The sequence below is a fragment of the Stegostoma tigrinum genome, chromosome 29, assembly GCF_030684315.1.
Source record: "Stegostoma tigrinum isolate sSteTig4 chromosome 29, sSteTig4.hap1, whole genome shotgun sequence".
NCBI lineage: Eukaryota > Metazoa > Chordata > Chondrichthyes > Orectolobiformes > Stegostomatidae > Stegostoma > Stegostoma tigrinum.
In genome coordinates this window covers 19897673-19923962 of record NC_081382.1, presented here as the reverse complement: position 1 = coordinate 19923962, position 26290 = coordinate 19897673, and the positions used below count along the sequence as shown (strand labels likewise).

General features: G+C 38.9%; 1 long non-coding RNA gene across 1 annotated transcript in view; it reads left to right on the top strand.

Annotated features, from left to right (window-relative positions):
• LOC125465409 (uncharacterized) overlaps positions 1-14719 on the top strand; it is a 112660-nt gene extending 97941 nt beyond the window's left edge. Inside the window, exons 3-4 of the long non-coding RNA XR_007250238.2 lie at positions 2444-2503; positions 12426-14719. This is a non-coding gene — a long non-coding RNA (uncharacterized LOC125465409). The remainder of the gene's footprint in view (positions 1-2443; positions 2504-12425) is intronic.
• Positions 14720-26290: the final 11571 nt, after the last annotated feature.

Sequence of the window (26290 nt, the reverse complement as noted above, 5' to 3'; positions counted from 1 at the left end):
TTCCAAAAGAAAGGTCAAGGTTTGCACTTTCTCTAATAGATACACCCACATTCTGAATAAGAAACTGTTCTTGTACACACTTAAATTTCTCTACATCCAAGCCCTTAACACTACGGCAGTCCCAGTCTATGCCGGGAAAGTTAAAATCCCCTACCATTACCACCCTATTATTCTTACTGACTTCTGAGGTCTCCTTGAATGAATAGCCAGGAAAAGTGTTGGATGCAGACACAGCTACAATGTTTAAAAGACATTTGGGTAATTCATGAGGAGGAAAGGTTTGGAGGGATATGGACCAAAGGTAGTGGATCGGACTAATTTAGTTTGGGAACAATGGTCAGTGTGGATTGGTTGAACTAAATGGTCTGTTTGTATGTTTTATGATTCTATGACCTATGGGAGGGCCTATGGTACAATCCCAACAAGGTTATCATCCCTTTCCTATTTCTCAGTTCCACCCATATAACCTCACTGCATGTTCTCCCAGGAATATCCTCCCTCAGTAGAGCCATAATGTTACCCTTAACCAAAAATCCCATTCCTCTTTCTCTCTTCCCTCACTTTCCATCCTTCCTACAGTATCTGTGCCCTCGAACACTAACCTGCCAGTCCTGCCCCTCACTGAGCCATGTTTCTGTATCCAAGTCCCGTGTTCTAAACCATGCCCTGAGTTCATCTGCCTTACCTACTGAGGCTCTTGCATTGATATAAATTAAGTTTAATTTATCATTCTTACCTTGTTCTCTGCCAAGCTCTTGTCTGGATTGACTTTTTCACAAGCTCCTCTTCTCTACAAGGGTCAGACTTGTCTCTTTCCTCACCATCTCCTTGGGTCCACCCAAAAATATTCAAGAAACTTGACATCGACAAGGACTGAGCAATCTGCTTGACTGGCACCCTATCTGACACTTCAACATTCTCTTCCTTCACCACCTGTAGTAGAGTGTACCATCTACAAGATGCACTGCAGCAACTCACCAAGGGACCTTAGACAGCACTTTCCGAACAAATCATCCACCATCCAGAAGAATAAGGGTAGCTAGTACACAAATACCAGCAACCTCTCTAAGGCACACTTTGGCCTGACTTGGAACTATATCGCCATTCCATCGATGGCACATGTACAAAGTTCTGAAGCTCCCTGCCAAACAGCATTTTGGATGCAGCTACATTACATAAATGTAGCAGTTCGAAAAGGCAGCTCAATACTACCTTTCTCTAAGGAAATTAGGGATACACATTAAAAGCTGGCTGAGCCAGTGCTGCCCGCATCCTGTGAATAAATTGTAAAAACAAGCTATGAATCTCTGGAATTAGTGCAGGTGTAACTGAACATTGTGGACTTGTCCTTTAAACGGTTTTTAGAAATAAGATCTCTAATAATAAAGCAAACTTAGCAAATGTAATTCTAATATTTATTAGTTATTAAACAACATTTTAATCAATCCATGGTATCATCAAACTCGTCTGTCTGACTTGAAGATTTCGAACTTAATCAGAAAATGTTAAGCAAACTCTAGTTATCTCTGTTTATGACATTCAATGACTTGCATCGTCTCAACTTGTAATACTGTTCACTGATATTTCTTCAGAAAATAAACAAATAAAATACTTTGGCTTGGAAATTAAAATTAAAATATTGTTAAAAGATCTCGTAAAATGACACAAACGTAATGTCGCTGACTCAATAGACCAACATATTGTAGAAACTATTTGGAATCTTCTTCTTTGATTTTTTTTTTTGAAATTTTACTTCAGCTGATTAATAAACTATTCAGTATCTCTCCATCCAGCCAGCAGTTAGTCGAAACCATGTTCAAATCCAGCATTGAAATATTCCTGAAAAATGCTGTTTTAATTCATTAAGACAGTTATTAAGGATTGAAAATCTTTTAAAATGATTAACAGCATTCTGTTAACATCAATGTTTCCCAAATACTTGAACATTAATCAGTTAACGGCTGTTAAAGTGAAACAGGTTTCTCTGCAAGTCAGGCTCATAAAGTGATGAAGGTTCTCCAGTCAACTTCTCAAGTGAAGATCGTTTTCATATCTCTGTTGGCACTGGTGACTCATTTTGAAACTGTTTGCCAAAATCAAAGGAATGAAAGATTAAGAAAAAAAAACTCCACAGTTCAGAAATTACATATAACAGGAACCACTCCTATTCCAAGAGTTTCCAACCTTAATTTAGACGGACGATTTTTATTTTGAGGCCTCATCTCCAGAAATCCTATCACCTGATTTGCACTACCAGTGAGATTGAAAATTCAACCCACTTTCTGTGTTCCATGTGCATCAGCCTGCCCTAGCAGTTTTGGTGATAGAATATCTCATTAATCCAAACGTTAGATGAACAAAAACAAATTAAAGAGTTTTTTTGTAAAAAAAAAAGCAAATATTGCTATTATAACATTCTTCTGTGTTTTTTTTTCTCACATAGTCACAAGCACTGGGCGTGCACCTGAACCAGAACAATTGAAAAAAGTAAAATTCTTTCAAGGTAAAATTTAATTACACTGATTCCTTTAAAGAGTTATACCAAACCATGTTTGCATTGTGTTGTGGTAATCAGGAGACTGGAGATGAGGCTATTTCCTTACTTGCACAGGTTAACAGCATTTATGACTCATCAATTAAACCTGTTATCAAGTCTAATAGTATATCCTTGTGATAAAAGTATGATGCATTTAAATGTTAGTCTTGCCCGAATTTTACTTCCTAAGCAATAATTGCTGGTGTGGTTGTTTTGTTTTTCCCTAAATCAATGCTTGGTAACATGCAACATTGTGACTTCCCCAACCAACTGTGCCCACAGTTCACCCAGCAGTGGTCTCTTGATGTCAATGGAGACATCTGGGGGTGGTGCTGAACAGAGGCTAGGTACTTTCCTCCAGTCAGGCAGGGGAAATCAAAGCAACTCAGCAGAAAACTCACTTCCCATCTCCGAATGCTTTACAGCAGAGATGCTGAGCAAAGGTCAGGCCCTGAATAATGCAGCATGACTCATGCACAAGGAAAATGTCATTTTTTAAAATATAATATTCAAATATGAGTACTGGTGAAAAATACACATTTTGTAAAATCTTTCCAACTCGGGGTCATCAGGATATTTCAGAATTTTTCAGACTCCAGAGGGAAACCAATATATATGCTGCACAAGAGGACTGTGCAGATTGGTTGTCAAGTGGACTGTAATCGGTATAGGCATTGCCATGGAGAATGCACCCATTAATGCTGATTGACAGTTAACAGCCAGGCTTTGTTTAAATTTTACACCAGGCAGTTTAATTCTAGTTGGTAAGAAATTTGCTTTGGGAAATGAACCCACGGGTTCAGCCGGGTGCAGTCAGGTTTGCAGTGCAGCAATGTAAAAATGACATATATGAATAGACAGGTCCCCTTCTTTTGCAAACAAAAAGAAAATGTGGCTGTGCACACATTCACTATGGCTGTTTCAACACAGCAAAATAGGTGACCGCCTATTACTGGGTCAGCTTCAGCAAACTAGTATGTAATATGTATTAATTCACCAAAAATCCGAGGTAAGAGCTAACTGTGAATTCAGACTTGTATCCAACCTTTAACCCTCAATGAAGGAAAACATATTAAGGTATATCTCAGCCACATGCTTAGCTATGCCTTAAAGGCTTGCGTGAATTGAACTAAAAGAAAAACAGCATGACCTACAAGAACTAGCATACATTTTGAACTTGCTTTGGGATGGGGAAGGGTTCAATGTTATTGAAATGTGATACTAGACCTTAGGTTTCAGGAACACAACAAATGGAGAAGGTCACTCAGTCCATGGAGCATGGACAACTATTCAAATTAGAAGGCTAACACTGAAACATTGATTTTTTTCATTTCAACTGTTAGATTAACCCGCTGAACGAATCTGATATTTTTGACCTTTGAAGATTGGAAACATCAAACTTGACAGCAGTGATAACAGACCAATGCCACAACAGTTTATGTGACATTCATATACCTAACTCTATTTTAACAAAGGCAGCAAAATAATCTGACTTATTGTACATGGCAATCTTTAAAATAAACAAATGGTTGAAATGAGTAGGAGGAGCAGTATCATTGTCAGCTGTATCATACATCAGGTAAACTGTCATAGCTGACTGACTTCAATTTGGAATTTGCAATTCATTCCAATCTTATTGATTAATTACACTTACCTATTCATGGATGTTGGCTGTGCCAATATGACTGTTTTCCCAATTATAGTTCATTTGGAACAGGACCAACTGTATAGACATCTAATATTATTGTATCACGTCTGCCAATCTTGGAGCTCTTTCATAGAGTTACAGAGCATGGAAACAGATCCTTTGGTCCAACTTGTCTATGCTGACCAGGTTTCCCAAATTAAACTAGTTTATTTGCCTATGTTTGGCCGAAATCTCTCTCAAACATCTAAACCTTCCAGTTTGTGTACCTGTCCAAATACCTTTTAGATGCTGTAACTGTACCTGTCTTTAGTACTTTCTCTAGCAGTTCATTCCATGTATGCACCATCCTCTATGAAAATGTTGTCGCTCAGGTCCCTTTTAAGTCTTTCCCCTCTCACCTTAAACCTGTGCCCTCTAGTTTTGACTCCCTCACCCTTTTCCCAAAAGACCTTTGCTATTCACTTTATCCATGCGTCTCATGATTTTATAAACCGCTATAAGGTCACCCCTCAACCTCCTACACTCCAGGGAAAAATGTCCCAGCCAATCTAGAACTACAGATAAACACCACTTTGAGCAGTTCCCAAATTATTTTACTTTTCACCTTGCAATTATAGAGGGTAAGAATGCAGAAATATAACCAGTTAATTCAGCAACATGAATTAATATTTGCCTTATTTCAAATGAAAGTGGTCAACCAGTTTTGATGCACACTGTGGAGAAGTGGCCTATTTGTTTTAAGGAAATGACAAGATTTTAAAAGTCATATTTTGGAAATCTATTTATCTGAGGCATATCAGAAACTCCAACATGTAGACTGTAATAATCAGACGTAATCAGTATATCTTAAAAGTATTTTTTTTGTGTCTGAAATTGGAGTGCAACAGGCAGTGACGCAAAGTAATATTTCATTACCATCTCTCCAAATGATTTTATGAAGTGATCCTGATCATTTCTAATCCCATGTGAAGCACTATAAACGCCAAAAATGCTTATTTTTGGCATAGCATGATGAGAACAATATTTTTCTCACTTGTTTGTGGGGTATGAGTGTCGCTGGCTGACCAGCATTTATTGTCCGTCACTAGTTGCCCTTGAGATGATGGTGGTTAGATGTCTTCTTGAACCACTGCAGTCCTCCTGCTGTGGGTTGACCCACAATGCCATAATGCTGAGATGTAGCCAGCAATAATAAGGTGCATATGAAACGCATAAAGAAATTTGTTTGGATCAACTGCAACTTGTATTTATAGGTATTTTATAATCAATCAATTCAGAGATGTCATTTTACACCTCTGGAGCAAGTGTGACTTGAACTTGGCCTCCTGGTCAAGAGGTAGGGACAGTATAGTTGGACCACAAGAGTCCTTAAATTTTGCATTTTTACAATATATATTTTATATAATATACATTTTTATGCTGCCTTTTTAACATACCCAGATGCTTTCATATATTACTTGTGGGGCAAGATAATGATGCAGTTTTATAGAAATCAGGGACAATAAATCTTCTGGCAATGATGCATCTGTGCTACAGAATGAAGAACTCTTTTTCTCTTTACACTGTCGAATTTCTTTGAGAATCTAAAGTAAAGTTTGAAACAGCCAGTGAGACATATCAATGTACAGGTTTGAATAGATTATTAGAAGAAAATTGAAATAACTCAAACCAATGAAAAAATATTCCTGGACATCAAAGAACGTTTTACAGAAAGTTTCATTATGTTCATGAATTACTCATGAGAAGTTTCACTTTTGATTTTGCATTTTAATGTTTGTGTTTTTTTTTGTAATGTACTACAATACTTAAAGTTTACTGTTTAACTCAGCAGCCTTAGAAAGCACAGCAATTCAGTCAAGTCAAAACAACAGGATTATCCCATATGTACCATAATTGTATATACATGGGGATAATTAGTGGGGAATTGGTGATATAGTCCTTAATCATGGCGTCCCACCAGGATTTATGCAATGAATGGCATAATTTGTGGTCAATTTGTAATCTCACTGTTTCATATGCGTTTTCATTATCCCACCATTGCCAGTCATACCTTCAGCTATCTAGTTCTAAGCTCTGGAATTCCTTCCCTGAATTTTTCTGTCTTTCGACTTTACAATTTTTAATTTTAAGATGCTCCATGCAACTCAACTTTTTGGCCAAGCAGTTAATAATCTAATCTAATATCTCCTTCTGTAGCACAAGATCAGTTGTTCCTGTGTGGTGCAATGAAATATTTATCGTATTAAAGTCCCTATGAAAATACAAATGCTGTTGTGAAGCAGATAAGCTAAATATTTCTTATAAAAGTGAGTTACTTATTTAAATTGAGGCTGAGTGGTCTATATAAAACAACCCCTGCTTATTATAGTGGTCCTATCTACGTAGAGATACTGGTGGGGCCAAGTCTGTATTCGAAAAGCATTACATTCATGGAGGGTTCAGTTTATACCCTGACAACTTATTAGAGGTCGGATTGCTGCACTACTCTGAGCTTCTGTACACTGTGTAATAAGGGCGGTTGATTTTGGATGATACCAAGCTGACCTTGCTAAAACTTTCAGACTGAACTTCCAGTATTCCATTCAGATTTCTGTCGGAAGCTGTTTGCGTTGCATTAGAACCCGCAACCCGATTGAGGCATGATGGTTGGATCTACTACTATGCTAATACAATAGGCCACCACTTCCATCTAGAAAAGATGGATTGCATACCCTGTGCCACCTTGGTCCTGGATCCCTCCGTGCTTTTTCATCCGACAGACAACAGACCAAGCCGAGATAATTGCACAGACGTATACAGTTGGGAAGTTGATGCTATAAGGACTCCTCAACATTGACTCTGGAACCCATGATGTCTCATTATACCAGGTCAAACATGAGCAAGTGAACCTCCTACTGTTTACGACAAACTGCTCCCTCCTACCTCAGCTGATGAATCAACATTCCTCCATAGCAAACACCATTTGGAGGAAACAATGAGCATGGCAAGATCACGAAATATAGGAGTTCAATGTGCATCACTAAGTGTGGCTTGACAACATCATTACTGATTAAACTGATTAAGTCCTAAAGGGTATAGCCACCAGACTGAAATCCATAATAGGTAGTAAGAGAACCAGGAAAAACACACTTTACTGTGGTCTAGCCAATTATTCTGCCACAGATGCACCCATCCATGACAAGATGAGTAAGGGTGACCATTGCATAGTCCTTGTGGAGACAAAGTCCCACCCTCGCATTGAAAAGAACCTCCCATCTTGTTGATGGCACTACCACCATGTTAAATAGTATAGATTTCAAACAGATCAAGTAATTAAAGCCTGAGCATCCATGAAGTGCTTTAGGACTCCAGCAGCAGCGGAATTGTATTCCAACACAGCTTGTAATCCCATGACTGGGCACATCTTCCAGTTTACCATTTCCATCAAGACTGGGTGTCAACACTAGTAGAATGAAGAGTTGAAGGGCGTATGCCTGGAAAAGCAGCAGGCAAGCCTAAATGTTAGGTATCAACGCGGTGAAATTACAAAACAGGACTTCTTGTGTGCCAAAAAGTGTAAGCACCAAATAGTAGATGGAGCTAAGTGATCCCACAACTATTGGATCAGAACTTGAGACAGCTGTTCTATGTTCTGAGCTACCTTATACCGGGGCCTCCTTTTGTCCTGCATTTTTGAACTTTTGATTCTGTGCGCAGCTAGGGTGTGTGTGTGTGTGTGTGTGTGTAGAAGCACAAGTGGCCTGCACTTACAACAAAGACAGCACATTCTAGAGTGTGGACCCCACCCATAATCACTGCCAAAACCCTACTCCCACTCCCCTAATCCTCAGGCCCATTTCAGTCTGGGCAGTATGTCCAACCTCTCCAACTCCCCACGCTCACTCCTACACTGCACCATGTCAAAGTTTCCCTTTACTTTTGGTCACTATCTGTCGGTTGCATCATCAAAGTCCTCATCTCTGTCCTCTGCAGTAGAACCCATCTGTAGCTTCACCCTTTGGCAAGCGCACGCTTCTGGTAATTTACAATTTTGGCAATTGCCTCACTGCAGATCCCACCTCAAAACTGTCCTTAAATAATACCTATTGTCTGTTTCAGAACAGATGACTTGCACTTAAAGGTGAATATCAGCACTTCTTTATCCTTGATGTCATGCTGATTCTGCACTGCCTGAACAGGTGGCAGGTATTAGTATGTTTTGTGTGTGTGGGCAAAGAAAGAGGTACACATTTTCATGAACTGCATAGTACAAACCAAAAGAGACCGTGGGATGATGGACAAGTGCAACATTTACAGCGGGAATAGATTTGTGGATACTCTTATTTTGAATAAATTCAGATGCTGTTTTAGCTACAGTCTTACTGATGGACCTTCAAGAAGTTACGGAATCATAGAATCCCTACCGTGTGGAAGCAGGCCACTAGGCCCATCGAGTCAATGCCGATTCTCTGAAAAGCATTCCACTCAGACCCAACACCCTAGCCTGTCCCTGCATTTTCCCATGGCTAATTCATTTAGTCTGTGTATCTTTGGACTGTCAGAGGAAACTGCAGCATCCAGAGGAAACCCACACAGACTCAGGGAGAACATACAAACTCCACAAAGACACTTGCCTAAGGGGGGAATCTGAATGAGATCTCGAGTGCTGTCAGGCAGCAGTGCTAATCACTGAGCCACTGTGTCACCCCAAATGGCCAACAACATCTTCACCATGGGGTCTATGACATCATATTTCAGCAAACCCATTATGGTTTGTTTCTGCTATCTCTACTTATGTGTCACTTTCTCCTGCAAAAGTGTTGCAATTGGCAGTGTGTCTGTTCAAATGACACAGCTGTTGAGGTTGAACAGCTGGTAGTATGTGAAACTAATGGGATGTGCATGCCAGGCTTGCAGCATTGCTACATAAGTGTGCTGAATTGAGCAGTGTCTAAGAGTAATGGTGAATTTGATAGAATTTGCTGTTTGAAGAGGCTGACATTGACCTTGATCATTGATGAGATGAATATTTTGCAGTGATGTTTCTAAGATCTTGACTTCTGGCATTCACCTGCAGGGCCACATACACTGCCTTCTGAGTGTCTATGTGAAAGGCTTTCTGGCAACTTGAAGCTGCAAAACATCTTTCCTTCTTTCCAATTCCTGCACAAAACTCTCAGTCCCCTGTTCAAAAGCTTTGGCATTCGCTCTCTTCCATGTTGTGCTGTTTCCCATTCAGTTCCAGCATGACTTCCAGAAATTGCACTTACCCTTTAAGAAACACAGAATAACTTAAAGTGATGCTTGTCATTCATGATACTAGTCTCTTGCTGCAATGTTCAACTTACCAATAGTATCTTTGATTGGATATTGAAACTAAGACAGTAAGCAGTCAGTAAATCATGCATCACAATCCTCGTCCTTGTTTTGAGAGGGTCTATCCCATTTAACTCAACATGTCCCCATTCATATTTCACTCCTTTCCATTTCATCCATTACATCAGACTTACACTTGCAGCCCAGTGGAAGTTATTGATGTACTTTCTATGACAGGATAACACAGGCAATGTCATTTTTGATGGGTGAACTACCTGCAGTGTAGGAGCATAGAAATAACAGGTTATTTTTGTTTGTGTGATGTTGAAGACTACAAGCACAAAATGCTGGCAATACATAGATAAGTGAAAAAAGTAAATGAACATTAATAGGGCATATTTTTTATGACCAGATGGACCTGCTGTACATTTGACATTTTAATTTACTTCAGATTTGCAGGCTTAATATTTTCCATAAGTCTAAGATTTTATGGTTTCAGGTTTGATTGAGATTTAGAATTAATGGTTTGATGCATGTAGTTGGAAATCTGCCTTGAGGTGATCTAAGTACAGGCCCTGACTTGTTGCATTTCAGACAGTGGTAGGTGTGAGCACAGCTCCAGTTTCTTGAAGGGGAAAATTGTGCAGACTGTCATTTTTTTTTCAAATCAACCACATGGTTTCCAAGCATACAAGAGGCAAGTACAGGAGATTTCCTTTAAATTTCTTGTAAGTGTATGTGTTCACTTCCTCTCTGCTGAAATGAGCACTTCTTGTAAGCAATGCATCTATGTCCTGTTTAGCTCATTTTCTATCTAGAGATGTAGCAGTGGGCTACAGATGACGAGAAGTTAACTTCAGTAATTCATCACATCTACTGGTAAAAGCCACACGAAAATGTTTAAAGGTGTGCTCGAGGCAGAGTGGCATTCACTTCTTGTCGTAACGAATGTTGCAGCAAGTGATATTGACCTATTCAACAAAAAAAAACACTTTCAATAACATTTTCCAATACAAATTTCAATTTCTCAATGCTGTTCTACTCAAAGCAAATAAAAGTATGGCAGAGCCACAGTGATAGACAATCTAGCTCACCATTTCTAGCAGTTTCTTTTTTCATTTCAAGTTCTCTGATTTGTGTTCCTTTTAAAAAAAAAATTCTGATAACTTATGACTGAAAGCAAAGTGCATGACACAAACATAAACAAAATTGAAGGGGAAAGATCAAAATCTGAAAAGTAAGAGAAACACAAGGACTTATTAGAGTTCAGAGGTATTCACGTTGTGTTACTGAGCTAAATGGATCAGCAGAGGAACAGTGTCTGATCTCTGCTGACATTGGGAAATGCTACAGATGTTCTAGGTCACAGGCTAGGCAGGAGAGAGTTATTGTTCCTAAGATAAATACTGCTGATGCCAGAAACTACTGGAAATATGTCAGCATCTGTGGAGAGAAAAACAGAGTTACCCTTTCAGGTTCATAGCCTTTCATCAGTAACTATTCCCAGAGGCTTTGTAGTCAATGCATGCTGAAAAATGTGACGGGTCTCCATGGTCTTTGACATCTGTGCAGCTCTGAAATCTTATATCCAGGCACTGCTACAAAACTGGCCATACCACCATGGCTCTTGTACATGAGCATCATAAAAATGCTCAGAGATAGTAAGAACTGCCAATGCTGGAATCAGAGATAACACAGTATGGAGCTGGAGGAACACAGTGGGCCGGGCAGCATCAGAGGAGCAAGAAAGTGTCCCGACCCGAAACGTCAACTTTTCTGCTCCTCTGATGCTGCCTGGCCCACTGTGTTCCTCCAGCTCCACACTGTGTTATCATAAAAATGCTGTTTGTTTAGAAAGTCTTTTGACAGCATGCCCTGACTTTGAGCCACATCAGAATAAAAAATACCTTTAACTACAATTTAATGAATATTCTTTCTAGAGTTTCCCTCGCTGAGGCTTGCGTGTGAGTTTCTTCAAATGCATTTCTCTTGGCATCCATCACATTAAAACTTGGCCCAAGGGGAGATCTCTTTCGACCTATGTTTACTTATTTTAATCTGGTGCCTTCATCTTAACATTGGCAAATTACTATACTTTCAGAAGTCATGAAAGTATCAAATACAAAAGTAAACACTTTAGATTATATTGTTCTTACTTTATTTGCATGTTCATTCAAGTGAACAAGCTTTGCATCAATTGTGAGTGCTCCCAGGTTGAACAGTGCATAACCAGAGGAGGAGGATAAATTGAGGAGGCCAAAGGCCTTTCACAATTTAAAAGAAGCCTATGCTCTAATCCCGAGCTTATGAAGTTTACACCATGCATCAGTCTGATAATCCATTACTCACACCAGCCATCCTTTTGCAACTCTGATCAGCTTAACTCTGCATTTTTCGTGTTTTCTGATATGCACCTGCATCTATCAATCTGACCTGGACTTGATCCTAGCTACCAGAGGTGAAAAAAAATTGCACAATCATGATGCCATATGGTTCCAATACACATCATATTTTATAAATTAATCAATAAGCTTCCACCCATGAATTTGCATGAAAAGTTGCCTTTGCACGACAGGAAAGTTACCCGTTATAAACGTCACTGCTATGTTAATCTTTCAAATGTGGGCGAGTGGCTATGTGCAATGTCATTGGAAACCAATGTCAAATATATTCCACTATTTGCTAATGGTTCCATTTCAAGTGAATTCTGTGAGTTGGGATACATGATGTGTACCTTTGTGTCATTGTACAAAAAAGCCTCCTGTGCCTTCTTGTGTTGCCTGCAGAAATTACAGTTTCAGTACATTTGTGAATGAGATGAATTTTTCAATGTAAGTTTTAGAATCATGATTGCACTTACAACAGTGAAATCTCATCATATTTTAATTTCATGATTATAAAAGGAAAGTTGGTACATTATCAAATTGCATCTTGTTATTTTTTCAGGATTGAAGAATGTAACACAAAACAGTTCCAAGCTGGAATGGGTCAGTGGCAGCAGCATTAACAGCTCACATAGCATTACAGAAAAAGGAAATTATTTTGTTTATGTGCAGGTAACATTCAAAGGCCAGTGCCTCCATGAGGACTTACTGTTGAAAACAACTTTGTGCAAGAAAGAAATGAAAATACATGACAAAGAATTGCTGGTGACCAGTGTATCAGTTTGTGAAAATGCGACTAACGGAAAGTGGACCAGAACTCTCTCCCAAGCAGCTATCTTCTATTTTGAGAAAGGAGATAATATACATATCAACACCACAACAATGGAATATGTTGATTTTTATCACCATTATAATAATATATTTGGCATTTACAGATTGTAACACTAGGAAACACAAATGAAAATTTGATTCTACTCTCAGTTTCTATGTTATTTATAGTTGTACAGTTTCTCTTTTGCTATTTATCGCTCTTTGAATGATTCAATAACCTTTCAGTTATCTGTCTTGCTGTCTACCTCCCTATTTATCTATTTATACATAAATGAGGTTTTTTTGTCTTTTCCAATAATTTCATTAAATTTTTTTGTTCCATTATTTGATGATAATTCCACAAGCTAAGCAAAGTATTAATGCATGTATGCAGATGAGAAGGAAACGATAATTCACAGATATGCAATAGATTTTTCTGTTAGGCACGCCACCTATTGATGCTGAATGGGTCACTGCCTATTTGTAAATTGAACGGAATTCATCCCAGAGAAAATGATTCTTCCTATTTTAGTAAGATTAACTGTTTTTAAAAAATACATTCCAGAATTCTGAATGTTCTTATAGTTGCTCCATAATTTCCAAAACAATTGAGTTATGAAAAATATTAAATGGGGCAAGCTTTCGTAATTCTGCGTTCTTTCAGCTGCTTGAGAATCCAAAGTAGACATAATTTATTAGCCTTACATGCCTGATTACAGATTATTTATTTTCTGCATTGGATCCAAAATTGCCTGAAATCGACTGCAGAACTATTTCTCAATAAATCACTAGGAACAATGTTGCATATTCATCAAATACCCTCTTTAGGATATCAAACTATGCTTCCAACTGTCAAGCAAACTAACAAATCCAGCTTGGAATGAAATGATCACACTTCAATTGAAAGTATATGATGATTTCTGTCCTAAGTACATCTCCACACTATTACCTCAGGTTTAGCAGGGCCAGTTATGACCTTTATGCATGATCTTACTCTTGACACTGCCAAGGATGCAGACTGGCTTCCATCACACCTCTCTGTAAATCATACTGCTGTCCTTCAGGAATCAATTACCAACAAGACAGAAATACAGTATTAAAAGAAAAAGGCCTGAAAGTCACAACGTATTTCCAAATTTAAATGTTGAAATTTTGCATTGAAACTTCTTTTTATTTGTTTGCACGATTTATGATATTGCCAGAGATGGGTGCTTGGATTAGGATCTTGTAAGAATGTATTATTTAAAAAAGTAATGTACAATTCATGGTTGGGAAGTACAATGTCATTCTAATAGGTTTAATCATAAAACATTACGTTTCTGTAGCACTCTTCACGTACAGACAACATAAAAGTGTTCTATGGAGCGTAAGCAAAAGAGTGTTCAATGAACACGATGAAAATGTAAAACCATAAAACTTGGGCCCGGTTAAAAGAAGCTGTCAGGAATGGTATCAGTCAGGAAGGAAAGTAACAAGGGAGGGAATTTTAGAATTTTGGGACATAGAGCTCAAGAAAGTGGGATGGAGGAAGTGAGAAATGAGGATTAAATCCAATGTTGGAAGTGTGGGTGTTTTTTGTAGAGCCAAATGATTGCAGGCAATTGTTTAAGGAGGGTGGTGGTTTGTAAATGGGAAGGAGCAATACATCATGCAGACCTTGATGGCAATTTTTCTGACATTGGCTCTCGAATATCCAGTTTCTGCTTTTGGGGAACTAATCAGATTTGAAGTCATCTCAGCATTCACCTCACTTTAAGCCATTCAATAAAAACAAAACAGAATTTGGAAATACTAAGCAGGCCAGGTAGGAGGGAGAAAGAGAGTCAGAAATTCAGATTATGTCTCATTGTGCTCTGTTTTTGAATGTGCAGACTGTTATGGACTGGTTGGAGTTTGAGTCCCATTCGAGTTATCCAATAATTTGATTCAGTATTGTATCAATGCATTTTCTTTTTCATTTTGGGACAATTTATGTTGTGAGGTTAAAATTTGTTTTATCTTTTTATTTTGTGTGATGATTCAATTTCAATTGTTTTTGTTTTTAAATATGGTGTTACTGCAAAGATTTTTAAAATAGTTTTTATTCTTTGATGGTGTGATTGGTGATTTTATTGTAAAGAAGTCAAACTGACCAGAACCCAACCCACTGGTGGGAGGGCAGGTATTTATTGTTCTTTAAGCTTCATTACAGTTCTGTTCTCAACTATTTAACGTTGTCATTTATTTTGTGCAATGTAAAATATTCAATACTACCAAGACTATTTTCGTAGATACTTCAAATCAAGTACTTAATTGTGAATAATAAGAATGTAATGACTATTTGTTTGTCTGTAAACAAAAACATTAGCAAAGTGTTCCAAACTCAACATTAGCATTTACTAAATGTCACACTGTCCAATTTTCCTTTGTATTTTTCTCTTGAGGTGTAACCTCATAAAAATCAGGAGTATATCATCTGGGTGAAAACTTAAACTACACCAAAGCAGCAATTTATCAGTAAATATTTGCATCACAGAGGCTCCGAAGAAAGTGATTATAAAGTCATACTCCCCTTACAATATATCCATCCCTGCCTTAGGCTAGCTCTAAACTCCATGTTTCTCTCTGATCTTCTTCCAAGCTCTCTCCCAGCTTATTACGTCCATGAGATACATTAGGTGCTCCTGTAACCTCATTCTCACCAAACTGTTGACCATCTAACTTTCCTTCCTGATCTCCCCCCCCACCCCCCCAAATCAGCTGATATTGCTAATGATTTCTTCTCCTTTAGTACTGGTTACCTCCCCGTGAAATGTGGCATTGTCGTTGCTCCTGAAAGGAAACATCCAACACCTTTTCTCTTCGGACTTTGCAATCTACTGTCCCCACAAGTAAGCTCTTGATTATCTCCAACATCTATGAGCTGGCTGTTGCTTCTCAATCCCATACCCATCTTTCCCACTGTTTCATACTTGAACATTTTCAGTCAGGCTTCTGGTCCTTCTGCAGTGCTACAATCATGAATGACATCCTGTGTGACCGTGATTATGATAAACCATTCCTCCTCCAGTGCCTCTCTATTGCTTTCAGCTGGGTGGAGCTGCCTACAGCTGATTCCATCCTTACCTACAAAAAACACTCTGGAAATACTAAGCGCGTCAGGTGCCCTAAGTAGACACAGAAACAAAATTAGTGTTTCAGACTGATGACTTTTTTGTCGGTTCTGGTGATGGATCTCATAGTCACAGCAGGTGGAAATGTTCAGTTTGGAATTAACTTTTATTGCCACACATCCTCACTTGCACAAGTACAGTGAGAAGTTTACAAGCTGCCATTTACGGCACTTGTTTTAAGTATAAATGTACCTAGGCACAGAATCTTGGCACAAGCAGAAAAACAAAGCAAGCAAGTTAAGAAGTGAAACATTACAGTTATTCTTACATCCACGTGCACAACCCAATGATTTGCACATTACGAAAATACAAGGACTTTGGCAAAGAAAATCTGGCATTAGGTAGTTGTAGAGGGTGCAACATTCAAGAATTTGAAGGTGGGAATAGGATATTTGCTGAGAGAGTTTGATTGTGGATGGCACATGTTTAAACTGAAACATCTGGTGATATGGTTTCTAATCTTGTAGCACACATCACTAACATCATAAATACAAGAAGACAATAAGTGATCATTTTGAATATAATATCTACAAAGAAAGATGATCATATACAAGAATTCCTTTCCAAAGTTAGAGAAAATGTGTTGTGCACTGTGATATAATTAATTTAAACAACATGTTTTGAATACTGCAGTGTAATCAGGTATGATCTTTATTCCTTAAGTGGCTAAACTGTCAATCATTCTGTCAGATGTCTAAAATGGTTTAATTTTGAAGTAAGCTAAGTAACTGAATTAAGAATACAATTCAATATTTGATATCAATATCACATGTTGGTGATCATGTCTAAATGACTATCAAAGCAAAAGCTGGAAGGCAAAACCCTGGTTCCTAGGTTTGAGCTGTGTTCTGTGCAAAATGCTGAAGTTTAGCACATGAGTTTTCCCAATGGACCCTTTGCATCAATGTATTCAGTCAGTGGAATCTTCTGTTCTTAGTGGGTGAGCTTGGAGGGAGGAGAGGTATTTAAGTAGGTGGGGCAGTGTTGTCCCTGAACCCCCAAACCTTCCCACTGCACCACCCTTTCAAGCTGTTATGTGGCTTATTAGAGGCCTAATCTCCCCACTGCTTCTACCAGGATGAATCCAGCTTCCAGTGGGCTTGCAACATCATGAGTAGGTTCAAAATCCCTGCCCTTTGAACATATTGAAAACAAATTTGCTGGTGGAGGCAGCATATGGAGGCTCCGCAATCAAAGGCAATCAGTGCCTGATTGAAGTACTGCATGTCAGGAAGGCGGAATCCCTATGAAAGCCTCTTTTCCCCCTTATTCCTTGGGGAGAAATCCCCTCCTACATTACTTACCTATGTCCTAGGTCTGAGGATTCTGGGACTCCTTGGATAGGTGTTCGACAAGCAGCAGACATGGATTCAAAGGAGCTAACAGCAAATGATTAGCCAGTAGTTTTCACAAGGGACAAGTGGGGTCTGGATTCCAGGGGAACGTGTGCTGGTAGCCTCGCCACTGCCTGATTGGCATATGGTTCGACAGGCCTCTCTGAAAAGCAAGCAGATGAAACCTTGGTCCCTTAGTCAGATTCCACCCCCTTGAGCTGCACCTGCAGTAAATAACCATGTAATGATTACAGTTTAGGGCTGACTTTCCAAATAATACTCTGACAGTGATTCATAATACACAAAAATAAGGATCTCCATTGGTCTGCGACATTAAAGAAGATTTAATTACAGCAAACGTGATCATTCATTTAAGAAGGTATCTGAATAGTTAAAATTTGATGGAAGTGCATGGTGAAGTGTGCAGGGTGAGGAACAAATTAAACTGAGAGAATTATGGTTACAACATGCAACAAGCAAACTATTTCTTACTTTGGCATGTCGGTTTTCAGCAAAAAACCAACATGAGGTTGTTTCATTTCCTTTCATCCAGGAAATTATATAATTTTGAAATAAGCATTTATAACTTCTTGCAACTCTTATAAAATCAAACCTTTCTATGATTCCTGTAGGCACCATAATGTTGAGGCAAAGGAATTCAGATTCCTTGATATTAATGTCTGGCTGAATAATTATGTACATGGGCTCATTAAAAGGTGTTTAGGGTGAGGGGTGGGTGAAGGAAATGGTACTGGTCTGTTAGTTTGTGAATAGTAGAATATAACTGTCAATAGTAAAGTTTGGATATATTTGAGTTCAACTTCTTCAACTCAGCACTATTGAGCCTATTGACACTGACATATAGCAGCAGCTGTAGAAATAGCATTAAGCTACTGTGCAGCATTTAAGCTACTAATTTAAATGTTTCAACATGATTGTGGAAATCATTTCATGATTCTAATGCAGCCACTGTGTTTTAACCATTACAATACTTACTGCAATTTTTTGAACTAATGTTCTCTGCCATTACTCAGTCTTCACTAAACCTACACTTTACTGGAAATCAATGTCTTTGAAGGATAAATGCTCCAAAATTGACAATAAATCTGATCCATAACTTCTTTTCATGGGCTTAGAGCTCCCAAACATCAAATTAAGTCTCCAGTTAAACAGTGAATAGGATTTACTGAGACGTTTTCAATGTTCAAGGGTGGAGGGGAGGGTGGAGGGTTTTTAAATTCTACTCAGGTCGGCAGCAGAGACAGGCAGAGCTTGGCAATGCCAGAACAGGTCAGTGCACCATTTTGGTTGAGGTGGCTACCAGTTGCACCCAAGAGGTGATCATTTAGGCTCATTAAGAAACTTAAGTTTAGGAAGCTGACTGGGATTTTTCCATTGGGTGTGGGGTCAAATCGACTGCCTGCAGAGTTGAACACAACAGAAATTGGGGATGCCAGCAATGTAGGCAGACCACAGACCTTCCCTGTCCTGGAAGTGTGTGAAGGTGAATAGTAGAGAAGCTCCTTCTGCCTCACAGGCAGTTATGCCTTTTTCTCTACTTTAGTTACATTTTTAAACAAAGTGGCTGAGAGGGACTACTACTTGGAGTGCCTCCTTTTGTTGTGAACATTTCCTATACCCAGGGACTCCTCTGAAACTGGAAAGCCTCTGATTAGCTGTCCAGCTCTAAGAGTCCAGCTACTGTCCTTGATTGAACAGAGAACCTGCCTTTATGCCTATCATAAGAAGGCAGGTGGCAGATAAAGTTTCAGTGAATCTTGCCTGTGGAAACAGATTTTGGATCTTTCAGTTATAAATATCAATAGTACTTGGAAATGAAAGGACTTTCTGCTGGAGTTTCAATTTGAAGGATACAAGAATTGTCTAGAGCAGTATGTGTGGTTCAACGTTTTACTGTTTTTTTGCACCTTCTGGCTGCAACAGAATATTGTTTCCCATCGCCAAAACAGGTTTTTAACTCGATAACTTTTACATTCAGTACAGTACGCATTCTGCCCTCAACATAGATAAAGAGGAATTCTAATTTAGTGCTCCTAGCTCCACCAGATCTATGATGATAGCATTTATCAGTAAAATCTAGAACAGGTCAAACTTAAATTCAACTTTATTTGTTGAGAGAGATATCCTCTTTGGACTATTTTCTCTTTTCCTCTTTCTTGGAAATCACTGATTCAGATGAAAGGCTATTTATTAGTTCCTAAACCTGCCAGTTCTGCCTTGAAAGCAATCCATAAATTGACCAGGATTTCCTCATGAGGCATTGTGGGTCAATCCTTCTTTGAATTGGCATGGTTTGGATGAAGAACACAAATTCTTGTGAAATTTGGGGGTAAACAATGACGTATCATTTTAAAAGATTGTGGGGCTGAAAAGCAGAAGAAACAAGATCATAGCAGCAGCAACGTTTTGTCCATAGAATACCTGATATATGACAAATAAAGAAATAATGTAGGTGGAAGAATACATTGAAACATGCATTCCAACAAGAAGCCATTCAGTGCAAGTTGAAGGAAAATGAAGGAGGTAGTATGATTCAGAATGCTTTTAATCAAATGATTTTCATTTATGATAAATAATTTATTTGAATGCATTTTCACATAAACAGTGTCAATGTATACTGTTGATGCAACTCTTGACCTCATGCAAGTTGTTCAACTGAACTTGGAGACAGGAACCATTTAGTTTTACTGGGAGATCCTATTTTCAGCTTTGGTTTTTAGAGTTGTGTACACATATTGTGCAATCTTTTGGCTTAGAATCATTCTCATATTAGACATTTGACATGACAAACTGTTGCGCGAATGTTTATTATTTTATTAATTATTTATGCTCTGCTTCAATCAGGAAGATTTTTGACTAAAATAAAGAAACCGTGAAACAGAATTAAATGGTGATATCTATTTAGTAATGGCTGTTGTACTTCACTTCATTTCTGACAATGTGTCGATCTCACTGTCCATTTTATTGGCCTGCTCTGATTAAATGCAAATATAAGCAATGACATTCACCTGCCATTTGTTTTGATGTGAGGGTTCATGTCTAGACTGTAATTGTGCAAACTCAACATTTCAGCTCAAAACTGAGCAGGTTTAGAAAAGGAACTTTAATGAATATCAGGTACTATTGGAGAGGTTGGGGTATCTTTATTCTGCACAGTGAGCAAAGTATCTTGAAATGGAATCTATGTTCCTATCTACATTTCTTTAATTCTTCTCACTTTCTCCAAGTCAAAGTATAGCTATGGGTGCACACATGGGTCCTACTTATTGTTTGTGGGCTATGTAGAACATTTTTATTCCAGTCCAACTTAGGCCCCCTTCCACAACACTTTTTCTGATGTGTTGATGATGTAATGAGCTGCATCCTGCTCTAGTTGGAATTGGAAAAATTAATCAATTTTGCTTCCAATTTCCCTCCTTCCTTCAGCTTCACCTGATCCATCTTTCATTCTTTCCTTCCCTTCCTTGCCTTCACTGTTTCCGTTTCCCAGTTTAGACTGTCCATCAATATACACTACCAACCTACCAACTCTCATAGTTACCTCAACTACATCTTCTCACACCCTTCTCAAACACATTCCATTTTCCCAGTTTCTCCAATTCTGTTGCATCTGTTCTAATGGTACTGCCTTCCACTAGGGGTGCCACTGACATGTCCTCTGTTTTCTTCAAGCAAGGATACCCCCTTTATACCCTGCCTCCTACCCCAAGCCATCGTAGTTGATAGGATCCTCAACAATGTCTGCCCCATCTCCCACATTGCTCCACTCACCTCTTCTCCTTGTTATCTCATGTTTCACCCCACCAGTCTCCATATTCACAGGATTACTTCAACTATTTCCACCACCTCCAGCTGGATACCACCACCAAACATATCTTCCCCAACTCCACTGCACCCCACTCTCAGCATTCTGGAGTGACTATGCGCACTGTGATACACCGGCCCACTCCTCCATTGCTCCTACAACATCTTCCCTCTCCCAGGACACCTTCCCATGTATTCGAAGAAGGTTACCCTTTTACCTCCTTCTTCTTCCCCATCCAAGACCACAAACACATCTTTCAGATGAAACAGAGATTGCCAATGCTGGAGTCATTGATAACACAGCATGGAGCTGGAGGCACACAGCAGGCCAGGCAGCATCAGAGGAGCAGCAAAGCTGATGTTTTGGGTCTGGACCCTTCTTCAGAATTGGATGAGGGGGAAGGAAACTCTGCAATAAATAGAGAGAGGAGGGGTGGGACTGGGGAAGGTAGGTGGGATGGTGATAGGTGAGTACAGGTAGGCAAAGGTGGGGATTGGTCAGTGAGGTGGAGGAGCAGCTAGGTGGGAGAAAAGGCGGACAGGTCAAGGAGGCGGGGACGAGAGAGGCTGATAAAACAGCATTCTACATGTCACTCTTTCAATCTAATCTACTGTATTTGCTGCTCACAGTGTGGTCTCCTTCACATTGATACAACCAAATGTAGGCTGAGTTGCCACTTTGTGGGATCCTTGCTGTCCATTAAAATGAACCCTAACAATCTCAATGGCTCCCAATGCAAACAATGTTCCAACATAACTCAACGCGAGCTGGAGAAACACATCTCATTTTTCACTTAGGCACTTTTAACCCTCTAGGATTCAATATTGAATTCCACATTTTCAGAACATAACCTCTGTTCTCTATCTCTACTGACTATCATTATCACTGCCTTTGCCTTTTGCTCAGGGTACTTTCACCATCTGTTCCACTTACTCCTCCTCTCCCTTCTACTTGCATAATAACAAAAATGTTCTGGCTCCTTTTAGTTCCAAAGAAGGCTCATGCCAGACTGGAAGCATTAACTTTGTTTCTTTCTTCACAGATGCTGCCAGACTTGCTGAGTTTCTCTTGCACTTTTCATTTTTATTTCCGACCTCCAGAATCTGCAGTGTTTTGCTTTTACCACATTTCTTACCCATTTCTTCCCCATATTTTTGTTTGTTTGCTCATTTTTCTCCAGTTCCTTTATTTATTCCTTTTGTTTACTTCCTTTTCTGCCTTCCATTTTTTTACAACAGAAGGACATTTTAAATAATTTCAGAACTGAAAGATAAATATCAATGTTAATTTGAGTTAAGACTGAACCTTGAGAATCCCAGCAGTGGAGTTAGGTTAAACTGACTCGGGTAATAAGTCACAATTCAATCATTTAGTATAAGCTTTTCACTGTACATATGACAACAATAAATCAAATCAAATCAAATTAGGGTGATTCTAACTTCATTAAAACCACTAGGTGACAAATTGTTAAAATCTGCCCTTTAACTGTTGATTTAAAGGGGTAATTAAAAGTATAGGAAGAAACATTTTTTGAATATGACCAAACACCATAATTATGTTTGTGAGCCAATCTAAGGAGGTCTGGCAAGTAAATTTTCGTTAAGATTATGTCCTTTTAAAACAAACCATTGTGTTATAACAGTGCTGCGTGGTATGAGATGACAATAGTTTTGTTATGCCTCTGTCTATGATGTTTTGATGAGGTTGCAAACCACCAACATAAACAGCCTGCCCAGCTCATTTACACTTTCCAGCTGACATTGGTGAAACCAGGTATGACAAATATGCGTGAGGGTATTTTTACAAACTTGTTCTCACACCACCAGTGAATTAAAATAGCTGTTGTTCGCATGTTGGTGATGTAACAAAATTATTGCATGCCACAGTTTTTTTTCTCTCAGGAGGCAAACCTCAGTTCCTCTAGTGAGGAAGAAATATTTCCTGGTGAAGTAATTTCAAGCATCTTCACTTCATGAAATCTAGGGGGAGCTATTATATTTCACATCTTCTTGATCAGCATTAAATAACTTAGCACTTGCTCATACATTCAATTGTTCATTCAGTTGGCAGTAACGGCAGCCTGTGGTTTAGTCATATATGTAATTGCAAAACTCTCATCTAAATGTTTTAATTGTTTTGTTAGATCCACCACATCTGGACTGCAGTAAATATAATCCTCAAAAACAGGTATTCAGCTTCAATAACATCCCATAAATAGTATTGAACTGGAGGATTATTCTTTTCTGATCTGTACATTCTTTGCTTGCTGTGATCTGCCTGCCCTGCTCGTAAACAAAGCTTTTCACTGTATTTCGCACGGGACAATAAAATCAAAATCAATCAAAATCAAAAATCAATCAAAATTGGCAACCTTCCAACAGCTGGGGTTTGGCTGAAATTCGGAACCATATGGAATGTTAATATTGATTTGGGCTGTAAACCTCTGTGATATAATTCATGCATTTGTACATTTCCAAATAATAGGTATCAGAAATTTGTTCAATGATTTGAGTGATCCATGAAGGAATCCCATAGATCTTAAATATCATCAGATTTATGTCTACAATTTATCAGATATCAGCAGGGTCAAGTTTTATTCTGATACACTACCAAGTGATTCTGGTGTACGGTGTTGATTCAGGGCTTTCCGTTAGTCAGCTTTCTACCATGTTCAGAGGTTATGACACAAGGGTTTTATTCAGAGTTTCAATACTTACAGAGGTTCTAATACTTAGAGTTCCCTGAAAACAGCAAGAAATCAAAGTCCCAGATATTGCAGCACTAACAATGATGAAGTTGTCAGCATTCACTCTTATTACCTACCTGAAACTAACATTAGAAACTGTACATCTGTAGTTATCATGGAAATCCTAGACATTACTATCAGTGATTCCAGATATCTCAGTCTGAAATAAAGTGGAATTGCTGAATTGATGAGAGCTAACTTTTAACATTTTTCTTTCACGAAGAAGTTGTTGAGAGGTGTTATTAGGTTTCAGTGGTATTCTAAATTCATAGATACAACAAGAAATTTGTCTGGCCCCGAAAAGCATTTTGGGAAATGTCAAATTGCTCCATTTAGATTAAAAATTCCACTTTTTAGTATTATTCTATTACATTTCAGCTTCTGTCTTAATTCCATGGAAATTCCCAACCATTTATTTTGGTCTTGGTAATGTGCAGTTAAAAGCAAAGAATAATCATAGACTTTACTTCTTGGTTTTCTTTCTGTGAGAATTCTTCATTGTGGTTTCCTGCTTACCCTGTTTGATGAAATTACTGCAGGTTGATGCACAAAGATTTTCTTGAGTTGAAGTCAGATTCAACCGATGTTGGGAAAGGGAAAACCCATGTTACACAAATTGCTAGATTATTATGGGCATGTTTCTTTGCGGTTGTTGGCGAACAAATTCTCATTTCTGCTGTTGCAGAGACTTAGAGCAACACCACTGTTCTAAACTGTACAGATTCACAAAATGCCAGTAGATGGCAATAAAGTAAACAGGAAAGAGTAAACAAGCAAGTTTCCAATCAGAAACATAAAGCTTAGTGTCAATTAAGTGCTTGCCAGTACAGAACTTAAAATTGCTAAAAAGAGACTAGAAATCAAAGTATCAGGTCTTGCACTCATCAGGATTAGATTGCAAGAAACAGACTGGAAAAAGAAACACTGATTTAAATTACAATTGCAGAGTTTTGACTTCTTAGCTCATTTCAGCAATGTTTAACGGTTACATTTTTATGCACTGCTGCTTTAAAACGGATCATGAGCAATCAATACTTTTGGCAAAAACCAGTCTAATGTTTAGGAGTTATATTATGTTGCAGGGCTCTGTGTACCTTCAAAAACATTTATGCAATTAGAATTTTTCAAATTATTAAGAATTCGTGGATTTTTTTTCAATTTGTATTCCTGCGCAGAGCTTTCAAGGATGCTGCCTTTTAGTTGAGGTCTTAACTGAGAATCTGTTGGCTTCACCTAGGTTGTGTAAAGCATCATTATTTCAAACAGGAATAGGAGAATTATCTGCAGTGTCCTGACCAATTTTTTTTACTTTGCTGGTTAGCCAACATTTATTGCCCGTCCCTAGTTGCCTTTGAGAAGGTAGTGGTGAGCCTTCTCCTTAAACTGCAGGAGTCCATGTGCTGGAGGTTGACTTGGAAGTTAACTTGCAGGAGCTGGTATTTCCATGTATGTGCTACCTTTGTCTTTCCAGACAGAAGTGTCTGAAGGTTTGGAAGGTGCTGTCTGAGGATCTTTGGTGAATTTTTGCAGTACATCTTGTAGATAGTACACACACTGCTGCTTTTGAGGGTCCGTGGTGGAGGGAGCCCTAAACTTAACCCTATCACTTCTGGATGTGGTGCCAATCAAGCGGGCTGCTTTCTCCTTGATGGCGCCAAGCTTCTTCAGTGACACTGGAGCTGCATCCAGGTGAGTGAACAGTATTCCATCACACTCCTAGTTTGTGATTTATAATACTGGACAAGCTTTGGGCAGTCAGGAAGTGAGTTACTTATCTCAGTATTCCTAGTCTCTGACTTGCCGTTGGAGGCATTGTATTTAAATGCCAAGTCAAGGTGAGTCTCTGGCAAATGGTAACCCCTAAGATGCTGATAGTGAGGGAATCCAGAGATGGAAACATCATTGAAAGTCAAGGGTTGGTGGTTAGGTCATCTCTTATTGGAGATAGTCATTGCCTGACATTTGTGTGATCTCAATGTTGCTTGCCACTTGTTAGCCCAACCCTCAATACTGTCTAGATCTTGTTGCATTCGAACGTGGACTTTTTCAGTATCTGTGGAGTCACAAACAGTGCTGAATGTTGTGCAATCATCAGTGAATATCCTCACTTCTAACTTTATGATGGAGGGAAGGTCATTGATGAAGCAACGGAAGATGGTTGGGCGTAGGACACCACCCTGAGGAACTCCTGCAGAGATGTCCTGGAGCTGAGATGATTGACCAGCAACAACCACAACCATCTTCCCATGTGTCAGGAATAATGCCAACCAGCAAAGAGTTTCCCCCATTTCCCTCTGATCCTAGTTTTTTCAGGGCTCCTTAATGCCACACTTGTTCCAATGCCTTGATGTCAAGGGCCATCATTCTTATCTCATCTCTAGAATTCAGCTCTTTGGTCCATGTTAGAACTAAGGCTGTAATGAGATCAGGAGCTAAGTGGCCCTGGCAGGACCCAAACTGGGCGTCACTGAGCAGGCGCTGCGTGTTAGCACTGCTGATGACAACTTCCATCACTTTCCTGTTTTTCAGGAAAAGACTGATGGGCAGGTAATTGGTCGG